Raw genomic sequence first — 13,252 nt, forward strand, 5'->3', positions numbered from 1 at the left:
CAGAGAGGGAGTAGCATTCTGCCGCCATCGTTTTGTACTCCGCTCATCTCTGAGAACCTCGGAAATTAAAGGGAACAGGTGTAATCCACAGTTTTCCTCAAAGCATTTTTTTCACTGGGGCGTGGGTGGGAAGGAGTCCTCCAAAGACGTTTTGCCGTCGAGTGAAATCCTCGACTGAGAAACCCAAGAGAGAGAGAGAAGGAGGAAGCGTGGGCGAGGGTCGGGATCGGAGTGAATTCATCCGTGTACTCGCGAAGAGAGGAGGCCCTCGAGAAGATATCGCCCCCTTTCTGCGTCAACCCTTTCCCCCGTTCCGGTTTCGCGTGTGTGCGCCGAGGCAAGGAGAAAAAAAGGACCGGCGAAGTCAAACCGTTGAATGATCGAGAATCACGCGGGACCTCCAGCTGCTCGGTTTTCTTTTTTGTGCCCCAGCCGCTGTGGTTAATCTATCCCGGTGGAGGCTACAAGGGCGAAGGAAGAAGTTTTTCGGGGGTGATAAAGGAGTGAAGTGGAGTTTTTTTCACAAAATTTTATTTCGCACTGTGGAGTAAGGGAGAGGTTAAAGGGTTTGATTCCGTGGGCGGTAACCCTTACTCCCTCCCCTGTCCCACATCCACCAAAACCCTTTCCCCACTCCGTTCCCTTCTACCCCTCACACCGTTGGCAATCCCATCGACAAACAGGGAGGATTCCGAGAGGAGCCGCAGCAAGGAGTGCCGGCGGAGGAAACGAGGCGGGGAGTGGACGGGGGAAGGAAGAGTGAGGAAGGTGAGTGATGATACACTCCGCATCTACCTCGCATCCCAATGGCAAATATCCTCGCGCGCCCCCAACCCGCCCCACCGAATATGATTACTCCGCGGTGGTGCCGGGGAGGGAGAGGAAAAAAATGAATAAATCGATTGTGGGGTTGAAGAGTAGGAGGGAATGGCTAAGGCGGATTTTCGGGGCGGTTTTCCGAAGGATTTTCTTCCTTAACCTCCGATGGTGAGGAGGGAGGAAATAAATTACCAACCCTTATCGGCGTGTGCCTCATCTTATGATGGGGGTTAGAGTGAATGAGCAAAAGTTGGATTTGAAAAGTATTTGCTTCGAGAAAATATCTGTGTTGGGGGGTTTATCGGAGTGATTGTTGTTTGTTTAGACATGACGGAAAGGCTCATTGGGGGGAAGGTAGGCCAAAGAAAAATATATATGTTTCAAATCCAATGCCTTTTCCATACACTAAATTCCTTCAAAAAGTTGGAGCAACCCGAAATGTTTGCCTCTACTATTTGATAATACACGAGAGCACTTTATCTTCACTGTAAATGGTAGACTGTAATAAAAAGTTCCGGAAAGAAGAGAACTTTTATAAGAATGGCAAACAAACCGACTAGTCATCGAAAATACATTTAAAAATATTCAGCAAGGAAGGATAATACCCATTTCTTGAGGCAATGAAAAACTTGTGTGCATCTATTTACAACTTAAAGTACTCACACTTACAATTTTTCTTTCCTGCACTCAGATTTATATTAAATGTCCGATTATGCGATGAACTCCAATATAGCATTAGAAGTTAGTGGATTTTCTACTATGTCAGATGGTCCAACGGTGACATTTCTACCACTAAATCCATTATTATGCCTGAAAAATGACATTGACTACCGTCTGGCGATGGTGAAGAGCTTCAAGAAATGTAGTTTCGGCTTCTCTTTACTTTTAACTGAAAGCGAAGATGGCATACGCCGTTTAAAAGACAGTGTACGAAACAATTGTAGAAGCTGTTCATTAAAGAGCTGAATAAAAGAACGACATGTAAGAGTTGAGCTATTGATCACAAACATGTCTTGACATATTTGTCTCACTCGCACGGCTATTTGTGGGCATATTTTAATCTATCAGACATAAGGTAACACTAATTAAATGTTTATTCAACTTGAAGAAAGAGTTTTAGTCCATTAAAAAAAATAAATTTCCATATCACTATCAACAATCTAAAAATTGCCAAAAAAATATATCATGACCACCATAAGATATGATTAAGTACTTTTTCTCAGATGGAAGGAATGATAAACAGAGTATTAATTAAAGTCAAAATGTAATATCGAGCTCTAAATTTGAATTCTGATACGAAACCTTAACCTAAGAAAATGCTAATGAAAATCCGTGACCATTTTTAACGCGGGATAAATGAAGTTCAACCGAAGTAGGCCACCATAAACACTCATAACTCGTACATAAGTGAAGGAGGTACCCAGATAAGAACATACCCAAAATGGATACACTCCCGGGTGGTAGATTCATTCCACCCTAAGGAACTGACTCATTGCTTTTAAGAATTCAGATAGGTCACAATTTTTATCACTGAAATTACATTTATCCCTTTGAAATTAGTATTTATCATAGGTTATTAAGTTGTGGAATGGAAATAATTATATGCAAATCCAAAGAACATTGACATTTAATGTCACGAGAATAATTCAAAGAAATTTCACCGAACATGGTATGACGAAGTGAGATTGTCGGTTGACACCTCGGTGGATACATATATTTATATGAACTTCATTAAGTCCCATCGAAACTTGTTTCAATATGATATATTGGTTACTGTTTGCCACAATGCAATTATGGCAAATATAAGGAGCCGCAGGCATGGTGCGTTATTCATCTCATTAATGGAAATGGAAAACATACAGTAAAGATAAAGCCAGAAAATTTTTATTAACTAGAAGAGAAGAGATTATACATCAGGCCTATTAGAATTTAACTGAATGAGTCACTTTTAAAAACCAGTTAACGCAATACTTTTTAATAAAAAGATTAATATATCTACTCTAAGTGTTTCCTCCCGCCTCCTTCCACGTGGTGATATGAAAAACGGAAAGATCTTAAATTTACGCTTCGAAAAAAGGTAGATATAAATACTGATTAAGCAACACAAACAAAATTTAAGAATAATTTCGAAATTATTTAATCCTGAGTACGAAGCCATTTTGTGTAACACATTACAAAGCATATATCAAGGAGTCATTTAGCTTTCTTGCTAGCTACAGGATGCCAAAATCACAGGATTATTTTCATACTGAATTAGGAGTGCAGTTACCCAAGGAAATTTACGTGCGAAATTAGATAAGTGAGTCAAAAATGATTATGATGATTAAAAATTATGAAAGGTTCCGCATTTCAAATTCTTGCCTTCCTTCCCTTTGGCTTTGGAAAACTAAGTAAATGCCCTCATGAACATTAGTAACGGAGGTATGAAAGCTGAAACCGTTGGAATGTGCCTTTCATTTCCCATTCTCCTGCCAAGGGTCCAACTCCAGTACCTTATTCCTTTTCCCAGCCCACTTTTCCTGCCTCTCTCAGATCTCCCAATTAAGCTACGGCGTCCCAATTCCGGTTGCTTTAACTTAGTGTGGGATGAATTTACCAAACCTGTCTGTCTTGTCAGCGGCAGGAGACAGGAACTTATTTTCTGCTTGCCATGGAAACTGAAAACGGCACCTAATGTCATAATGGCTCACACTCGAGGCTTGGCATAAAATTCGCAATCAGAGATAAGAATTTTTCTAAACTGAGAATAAATGCCCGTATAAGAATGCGTTGATGCCGAATAATAATGCATTGAATACCCTCAACGTTTATAATCTTTCAATCATATAAGCACTTACTTTTTAATACTTTTATTTTTGCTAGGCGAACTTAGACTGTTATTCAAAGGAGAAGGATTAATTTTCATGCTAGGATACTCAAGGATGGTCTAATTCATAATTTTACTTATTTATAAACCGTTAAGAAAAAGGTAAAACAATAAATGTATCAAAAACTGATACTATAGCTCCTAAACCTTAAGCTAATTTATGGAGTTCAGGCACACATTTAATCAAAGGGTCATCACTGATAACGCACCTATTGCGTTATGAATGTAAGCAAGCAATGTGATGTACTGGATTATCAAAAGTACGGTTTTCCCCTCTAGACTCACGCACGATGAAATTCTCGAAAAATTATTTTAGTTGCATATTAATGACCATGAAATTAATTTGAGTTTCTATAAATTACCTAGTGAATTAGCTCTCTTGGGTAATTATGTATTATATTAATAATCAGACATCCTCAACTCATCAGTATAATTAAAGTCACATGCAAATTTGATATTGAAAAGGGACGAATTATGTAGGGGCCATTGTTGTCACTAGCCCTCTAGAGTTTAAATTAGATATTATATATTATATCGTAGTTACCAATAATGTCTTCGAAATTTTTACTATTCAATTCTTCCAATGAAAGTTAAAATTTTGTCCCCATGACTTGTGGTACCAACCATTGCTTCATTTAACCTTAATGATTCATTATAAGTTCGAGCGTAGCCAATGTGAGTTAAAAACATTTTATTTGAAATTGATTTGTAAGTAAGCTACCATATTTTGAAGTAAATATTCTAGATTGTGCTAAATAACGTACAAAGATATGTAACCGATTAATATTCTAATGGTGAATTGTTTTTGGTGCTCACATTTGAGTGGGACGGCGTATTTATGACTTATGCTTGGGAGAATACTGAATATTTTTAGGACCAAAGTCTCGAACGCCTTGGCATATTTCAATATGGTAATATGCCAAAACCACTGAGGGAACAAAAGCGAATGACATTTAAAGTTTGTAAAACTTATTCGTGATTTCTCTCGGCATACTATATACAACTAATCTAATGAGCAAATTTAAATATTTACGTTAATTGAAAGCAAAACTTATTTTTAAAGACCTTACAGGGACCGGAATAGAGAACACGAAATAACCTGCAGAGTTAACATTTGCACAATGCAGCAAGTTTCCAGAGTCAAGTAGTTGTGAAACGTATTATTATGATTAATAAAATATTTCGAGATATTGCAGGAGTAAATAACGATACATTGACGCCCTGCTACCAACCCAAAAGTTTGACTAATTCAAGGCTCGTAGGGGAATATCTCGGATTTTCCCGATTAGGGCCATCCCACTCCACCCTCCGCCTTTGTCGGGAATTCCACCCGGAGTGCCAACGGGTCGCGAGCCTTATTGCGTAAAGTCCGGGAGGGAGTGGTGAAGGGATAGAAAGCGAGTAATATCGCGGTCGAAGTACGAGACGGAAATTAGCGAGGGCCCCGAATCCTAGCGCCATCCCAACTCAATCCATTCCCTTCCCAATTTTGTGGTAGATCGGAGAGCGGTAGTACCCCATATCCTCTAGAAGTAGCTACTTCAAAACCAAGTGAGCAATCCTTCAATGATATTTTGAAGTGATATGCAAAAATCAAGAAAATAATATTTTGCAACATACTACTTACTGACTTCATACGGAGAGTCAAAGGTTCAACAGCTTATCATCATTTGAAATCTATGTAGATGATTTTCTAGATATTAGAGCTTCTTGTGTCCTGTAAGCGGGCACAATTAAGGAATTGCTCCCCTACCTTTAAGCATTAGAATTTCACTTGGCTTTGTAAAAAATGATGTATGATTTATTTTTGAAACCAATACTCCGGTTGCCGACTAGATTTTTAAAAATTCGATTTCATAGCAAAATTATTCAGAATCTATGCCCGATTCTCTAAAAATGCATCAATTTTGCAGTGATATATATTTCGTTCATTTTTCATGCATAATAATCCTCATTTTGCCACATAGTACATAATAAACATATGCGTACCTGTTAGGTGCCCTGCCTAATATTTGTTGCATAGATGTCAATGAATGCTCTATGTAATCTTAAGAAAGAAATTAAATTAGCCCTAGTTTACCCAAATCATACTATCTGATCTGGAAGCATTATATGTACAAGAAGTGGCTAAACAAGACTTCATAGTTTATTCACTGTTAATAATAATAAAAATAAGTATTTTTGGATCTATTACCAAATTTAGAACTTCATTCTGCGAGTTTAAACATTTAGGTTACATTTTAAAGGCTTATATATTTTTATAAACTTTTAATCGTCCAGACGTTTGGCCCCTGATCATTTAGCTGGTACCATTCCGGAATATTTTCACCTTAAATTATTATTTCCCCTAATCCATAGTTTTTGGATTTGATTTTGTTTTCGATACTGCTCTCGGATTTTCATTTATTTGGGAGTGTATCTTCATTTAACCCAGCATAATGGTTTTGATGGCAAAAATATATAGTTTTTACCATACAAGTACGTCCCATGCAAAATAACAACTGTGATGACTTCAATAAAAGGATAGTGAATTGAGCCAAAGAAGAAGAACAATGTTCACCCTCGACCAAAAATTTGCTATCTATTAAACTTTTTCACAAAGAAAGAAAAAAATTGCCATCACGCAACTGCCCCGCACTTTTCATAAATTTTTGGTTAGACTTGACAGGCAGAGCCTGTTGGATTTTACTTGGGATTTATAAAAATATCTGCAGCGTGTTAGCGCTTTTTATTGTTTATTGAAAAATGTAACGGTACATTTATATGGTGTAAAAATGAAATGATTTGCAATGCACGGCTTCTCTAAGATGTTTAGTAAATGCTCAGTCGATTACTCATAGTTCGTGTTAAAATGTTGTTTATATGGTATTAATTGGCAGCTAATTTCTTCAGAAGTTTCCGTAATGCTTGAATGTAGTATAAATGAGTTGGCAATGGACTATTCATTCCTCATATTAGTTAAGCGTTATCTTTTAATCGTTATTTTTTCTCGCACTAAACACCGAAATATTGTATGATTATCGTACATGTTACCTCATCCAGTGCTCCATGAAATGTGGTAGAGTGTCGGACTTTCAATTTGAATGAATTTGTACGCCAATTAATTTAATCTCTATGGCACATTTAGGGAGGAATCCATTATGATGCCAAAGGAGGATGGCACTTATGTCACCAAGGAAGGAACCCATTGCACTCTGAAAATATCTAGACGTGGCCTTAGGAATTGAACGGTGTGTCATGGTAAGGGGATGGAGGCATCTTCAGGCTAGCTGCTAGATAGAGTAGCGGAGGATAATAAAAGAGTCATGTGGGACCTACTTCACTCGACCGCTTCCAAATTGGGTCCGGGCCCTGGGCACACAAAGACAATCGTATTCCCTCGTGCAGAAGAAGATGCTGGAGACGTGCTTGGCGTAGATGAGGATAAAATATGGGAGGTTAAATAAGAATTTTAAGGACAGTTACCACAGGAAGATAGGTTGGTATTTTCAATAATACCAAGCGATTATTAATAGCTTATCTCTTTCTAATTATCACTAAAAATTGAGTGAACTGACAGAATGGCTACATTAATAGCATGAACACATAGCCGAACATTAATATTTTAGAAAGTTGTGAAGGAGAAATCAATCGCATTGCGATTATTCTCGTAGGTGAAGAGACATTCTTCCGCGCACATTTCAAGATGTGATTTTTCTTAACTCTTCAGTCTCCAAACACATTATTTAGCAACAGAAGTATAACAAATTGATATCGCGGAAAATTTTCACGGAACAATAAATAATAGAGTATATGGCCTCGAATTCACCCTATTTTAAATAAAAATAGCTACATGTAATTTATAAAAGTTCATAGTATAGCTTTGATGAAATACGACTAGTGTGATGGATCAGTAGCCCTTATTTTGGATTTTGTGGCACAAAGAAAATATAAGTAAGGACGCCAATTGATATCACTTTGTATTCGGAATAATTGTTACAACCACTAGGAAGAGTATTTTTCAAATCAAGTGGGAGCAAATAGGGGTATAATTTGGTTCATAATTCTACACGTCTGACAAACAATACCTTATATTAGCAAACTAAAACGAAGATGAGCGGGAGGGCAGTTTGAGCTTTTTAATACCCTCATCCTTTGACGCTGGTTTCTTCTTCCTCTCCGGGTGGAACTATTGTTTAATTATCGCGAGCCCACTTTCATTCATCTTGGCCCCCAGTATGGGACAGATCATTATAAAAGTGGATTTCTCTTTAAACGGGGTCCTCTTCATTTAAGAGCTTCCCAATAAAATTTGATTGCAAAACGGACTGCCTTCCTTCATTTCCTGAGCCCCATGTTCTAAGATATGAGTTTTTCCGGGCTCTTGCCGAGAGGTCGTTAACGACTCACCCTGCCATTCACCGAACGGGTGAAGAATAATTTTTTCCCTCGTTTTCCTCGCGTCGAGAGGAGTCTAGTCATTCAATTTCGGTACAGAAAGCAGCCATTTGGAGGAAATAAAACTTGGTCATAAATGGATTAGGGACACTCATTTAACATGATAGCTCTCGCATTCACGCTTGGTCTTGTTATTGACGTTCCGATGGCACTAATTTATAGATCAGTTTTTATTTCCCATTCCATATTATGCCGGTGTTATTAGCTATTTTAAATAACCCAAACGCTAATTCTATCGCCCTTAATCACTGATTCTTCCATAATAACAATTCATAACTCCAAATGAACTAAAAATATCAATCTAGGCTCAAAGATAAACAACACAACCAATACTAAAGAGTTAATCACTTCCAATGAAAGGGCATAAATTATGGATTTAGTTTTTCCATGACATTTTCTTCCATCGACATGCCTAATAACGGAAAAAATATACCCATTTTCGAGTAGGTAGTGCGCTTACTGAAGTAATTACACAAAGGCGATATTCTTCTGTATGTACTGGGTTTAAATGAAACAGACTAAATTTTTATTTCCATATGAGCTTCATTTATTTAAATTTGAATTAACGTTTTTATAGTATGTCGTTGAAAATTGGTTAAACATTTTTTCAAACGAAATGGAAGCAGATGAATTAGACGTAAAATGAAATATTTCATTATACATTTATTTATTAAATTTATAAAATATTATATAAAATTGTATAATATGATTAAAAAGTATAATATATAATTATTGAAATTTGTATTATTATTATTTTCTGTCAAATATGAAAAGCTTAAGACAGTTAACGAAAATGGAAGGAGGGACATTTTCTCTAAATGATATTTGAATATTAAAAAAACATAAATAATGTCTCAAAAATAAAATCGAGGACTTAATACGTAAGATAGGATTAAGCCTATATGCAATTCCCAAAAGACTAAAGATTACTCACGGTTTCGAAAATTAATTCAATATGTTAGGGCCCAAAGAGATTCATACCAAAAATGTACTGGTTGTCATAAATGCATTGAAACCATCAAAATAATGCATTACGATGGCAGAAAAGTCCATTGATTGTATCCACTAATTACTTCAGGTATAGTTAAAATAGTAAGTGAACTATTTGACACAAAAATATTTTATCCTACCCTCATGGAAATGGTTGAGACCATGCCTGCAATTTGTGTAGTCATCGTAAAGAAGAAATGAAAACTTGATATCTTTCCGAAGAAGTATCAAGGAATTTAGGAAAAGTGTAGCTTGATGAAAAAATGAAATATTAGTTCATTACACAGCATAATTATGATTAAAATTATTGACATTACAATATTATGGTTCTGCATAATACAAAGCAATAAAATCAATATTGCCTAAGCCATGTCAAACTTCTCTGAAAACTACCCTGGACACTGTTAACTACGCTCGAGTCAATTTAATCAATTACGAAATTTTCACAACTACAGAAAGACTCACTGGTTCGAAAAAATTATTAATTAAAGCAAAAATAAACACCAGAGAGTTCCTCTACCCATTATTTACAGTGAAGTGCGAAAAACTGCAGCCGAAATCTATTTCATTGCAGTAACATTTTCCACTCCGGGTCATTTTCATTTTCCCGCACGGAGAGCATGTGGGGGTGTCAAAGAGAAGGGTATAGGCGAGATACGCGAAGCGGGGTTCTCGTTTGGAAAGGGATATTAACGAAAAATTTGAAGAGGGTGTGACATCGAATGTTTGGGGGTGAGAGGGAGGGCGGGGAAGGAGAGGGATAAGGGCAGCCGCAGCGCCGAGGCATTTCGGGAAACGGTCTCTCCTTTAAGCTCCAATTTCGAGGTCTTCAGAGTCTGCCGTTCGATACTTTTGATTTTCATCCCACGCCACGGTAATCCCCCTTCAGGATTGTCGGAGACATGTGGCCGATGGAGTTGCAAAAATGCGCATTTACCGTACAAATCACCACGAGTTGGTGGTGTCGAAAGTTCAGAGAAGCAGGAATAACTACTAAACCCAAAAAATAAATCTTCTAGTTTGATGGTGAAAGGCAAAGTAGCGTTTAAATTCCTTGATATTTTCTTTTCCGTTCACGTATTTTTAAGATTCCAGGATGAGTTAATAAACATTAGATGAAAAAATCTCAAAAGTCATAAGTATTTCTCATATCCTAACTAATCTAAAGTCTGCTTTGGATATTTGAAAATAACAATTGTCAACTGAAAGGTGAAGGTTTTAATACGTCAAAAAGTTTAACAGTAATGGTTAAGGTTTTTTAAGGAGATATAGAAAAGTAAATTGACAAAACCGGCGTAGTTAGTATAAATTTGTATATCTACAAATAGGGATGAAGACAGATCTTACGTACAGAGGTACATGTATCCATTAATAATTCGGCTGCGTTAAAGATACTGACAAGGTATCTTATTTTCAATAAAAATGAACAGGTAACGAGATAAATGACCAATTAAGAGTGTGCCAATTATGTTCCGTTGCATGGGTTCTTCATGGAGTTAAATTTAGACTTTTGATTTAAGGTGCTGGGTATATTGTTAAGGCGTATGGCGCTGCAGCTCGTCTTTTTTGACAAAGTACTGCAGAGAATAAACACAGTCCACATATCCTCAGGCTATATTTTCAATCATTGAAATGAGAGTTCATTATAGTGTTACTTTTGGAGGCTCTAGAACTTTCTTTTACCATAAAGAATACATAGGTAAGAAATTAGGTTGAGAAATGTAACAGGATGAGAAGGGTAACAGAATGGAATTTGAGAGAAACCCACAATTACTCCCCCCTTATAATGGTCAGCAGGTATCCAAAGTTTATCAACCTATCCAGCTGATGTGCTAAATTTTGATAATCCATCCCCAAATAAGAAAAGAAAATTGTTTTTAATCATCTCGCGCAATCGGATGTGTAGTGGAGAACTTCATCACTCAAAATTCCACAGCAGTTTGTTCACCGCGGAAACTAAGATTCCTAAAAAGCTCTTTGTCATAATAACATTAACTGAAGTATGTCTCTCAAAATTTACTGAAATTAAGAACTTTTTGAGGATTAATTTTGTGCTGATTCCCAAAACTGGGTGGGGTTTTAACATAAGTTTATATAATTATGATAGAGGTTTACGCGGGAAAATACTAATCGTCACCAATTGTCCAATCAATACTTTATCAACTGATTGACAGTATTAAAGCATTATATGCGCAAAGTTTTATATTCTCCCGGCCCGATGCTCAAAAGGTGTGCATGCAGAATTCATATTATTTTAATCGTAATTTTTATAGACTCATCACGGAGAAGAGTGAGATTGACAGATTGATACTTCAAAGTAGCCCGTTTTTGAAACTTTGGCCAATTACGTGGAGCGCTGTTTTATCTAGCCCGACGTTTTAGACGTTCTGCCACTCACCTTTGCAATGAATTTAAAAAAAAACAAGAAAAATATGGAAATAGGGATATACAAAGACCATAGCCGCGATAAAATTTCATAAGGCATCGTTAATGGACGGAGACGAAATAAGAGATTGATTACGCACGCACTTTAGATTGGCAGGTATCAAAATTAGATTTTAATTGAAATATTCTCAGAGCGGAGGGATACGCGGGGCCAGCGACAGCACCTGGTCCCCTTTCATTTAGCGGAACGTATCGAACCCAAAGTTTAAATTATGCTAGGGGCCATTAATCCTATTTTTTCATTAAAAACGGAATTGTTCACTCTTATCAAACGCGAGAAGGATTAATGTTTACCCAAAGTTTCCAGTAAACAGACGAATACTTCCTAAGGCGTTAAATAAAAATTATTCTACATTCAAATAAAGGCAGACTCATAATATTTATTGCCAACATTTGATTAGGTCAGTTAAGCAAAACTAAACCTTCTGTGTGGACCCTATGATTTTGAATTGATGCTACTTTCAATCAATAATTCTTTCAAATAATTAATGAAGTATTTTCCAAAATTTAATTTTTATATCAAATATTATTTACCTTTTTCCTTATTGTTCACGACTATTTATATTTCGAAATTTATTGACGGGATATGGGTATTGTTTACATTGTGATAATTTTAAATATTACCACCATTGTATTTTATATCAAGTTGACTATTGATTACAACATATAAAATCAATTTTACTGTTAGATACGCCAAAGATATCATCAGATTACGTGAGAAAGAGCAGAGAGTTGCACTCGCTTATTGAAATATCCAAACATCCTGGGCTTCAACTCGCCAGAGCATGGAAGAAAAATAGGCAGGGTGCAATTTATAATAACCACGATGAACATCATCAGAGCAGAACAGTTAAATGGGAAAAAGGGGAATACTTCTCCTAGTGACAATAAAATATATCATTAGCTTGACAATTATAACCATGCATATGCCTAAATTACATACAATAAAAGCAAAATGAACTGCCGGGCCTACAGTTTCGAAATCAGGATATTGAAACTGCATATTTCAAACGTATTAAACAAATGTATGTGTCAAAGGTATTAAACAAATCAAAGGTATGTTTGTGTTTTGGCATCCAGGTCAAAACAAGTTGCCTTTTAAATTCAGAACAACGTACCGTAACCGTTACAAATGGTGTATCCTTCCGACCATTTTTCAAGTGACTTTGGGGTCAAGGAACACATTTATCAGGGATCATAAATAAAATTATTAGACCTGCCACACACCGTTGCCCTGTACAAATCTGACATACTGAATTCAGCTCATACAGATATCATTCGGTTTCAGAAAAGACCCACATAAAGTTAAACATCAATAGTGACACGGAAGCACTGACTTAACACGAGGAAATTTGCAATTTGTTTTCATCTAACTGGAAAAAAGATAATACAGTTGGATAAGTTTTATTAATGTCCGAGATATTGGTAGTGATTATTTTGTTTATTCCGACGCAAAATTTATAGCACCATCTTAAATAAATATGGTTTTAGCATTTAAAAAAATTGTGTTACTTTTTAGCAGCAATTAAGTGGTAACCTCACTCGCAGAGAGCATATTGATCCAAAATTTATAGCTGCTTGAGGGAAAATTATATGAACTAAGAGCCAAAATATATTTCAGATTTTTATAACAAATGCCTTCTTTATGCGTTTTCTCAATTTTAAGTAACACAATAAAAAATCAACCTTAATGAA

General features: G+C 36.3%; 1 long non-coding RNA gene across 1 annotated transcript in view; it reads left to right on the forward strand.

The window, feature by feature from the left end:
* Positions 1–573: 573 nt before the first annotated feature.
* LOC139696788 (uncharacterized) overlaps positions 574–13,252 on the forward strand; it is a 589,762-nt gene continuing 577,083 nt past the window's right edge. Inside the window, exon 1 of the long non-coding RNA XR_011702660.1 lies at positions 574–768. This is a non-coding gene — a long non-coding RNA (uncharacterized lncRNA). The remainder of the gene's footprint in view (positions 769–13,252) is intronic.

Source organism: Hetaerina americana, unplaced genomic scaffold (genome assembly GCF_022747635.1).
Source record: "Hetaerina americana unplaced genomic scaffold, ioHetAmer1.1.p SCAF_7, whole genome shotgun sequence".
NCBI classification, from domain to species: Eukaryota; Metazoa; Arthropoda; class Insecta; order Odonata; family Calopterygidae; genus Hetaerina; species Hetaerina americana.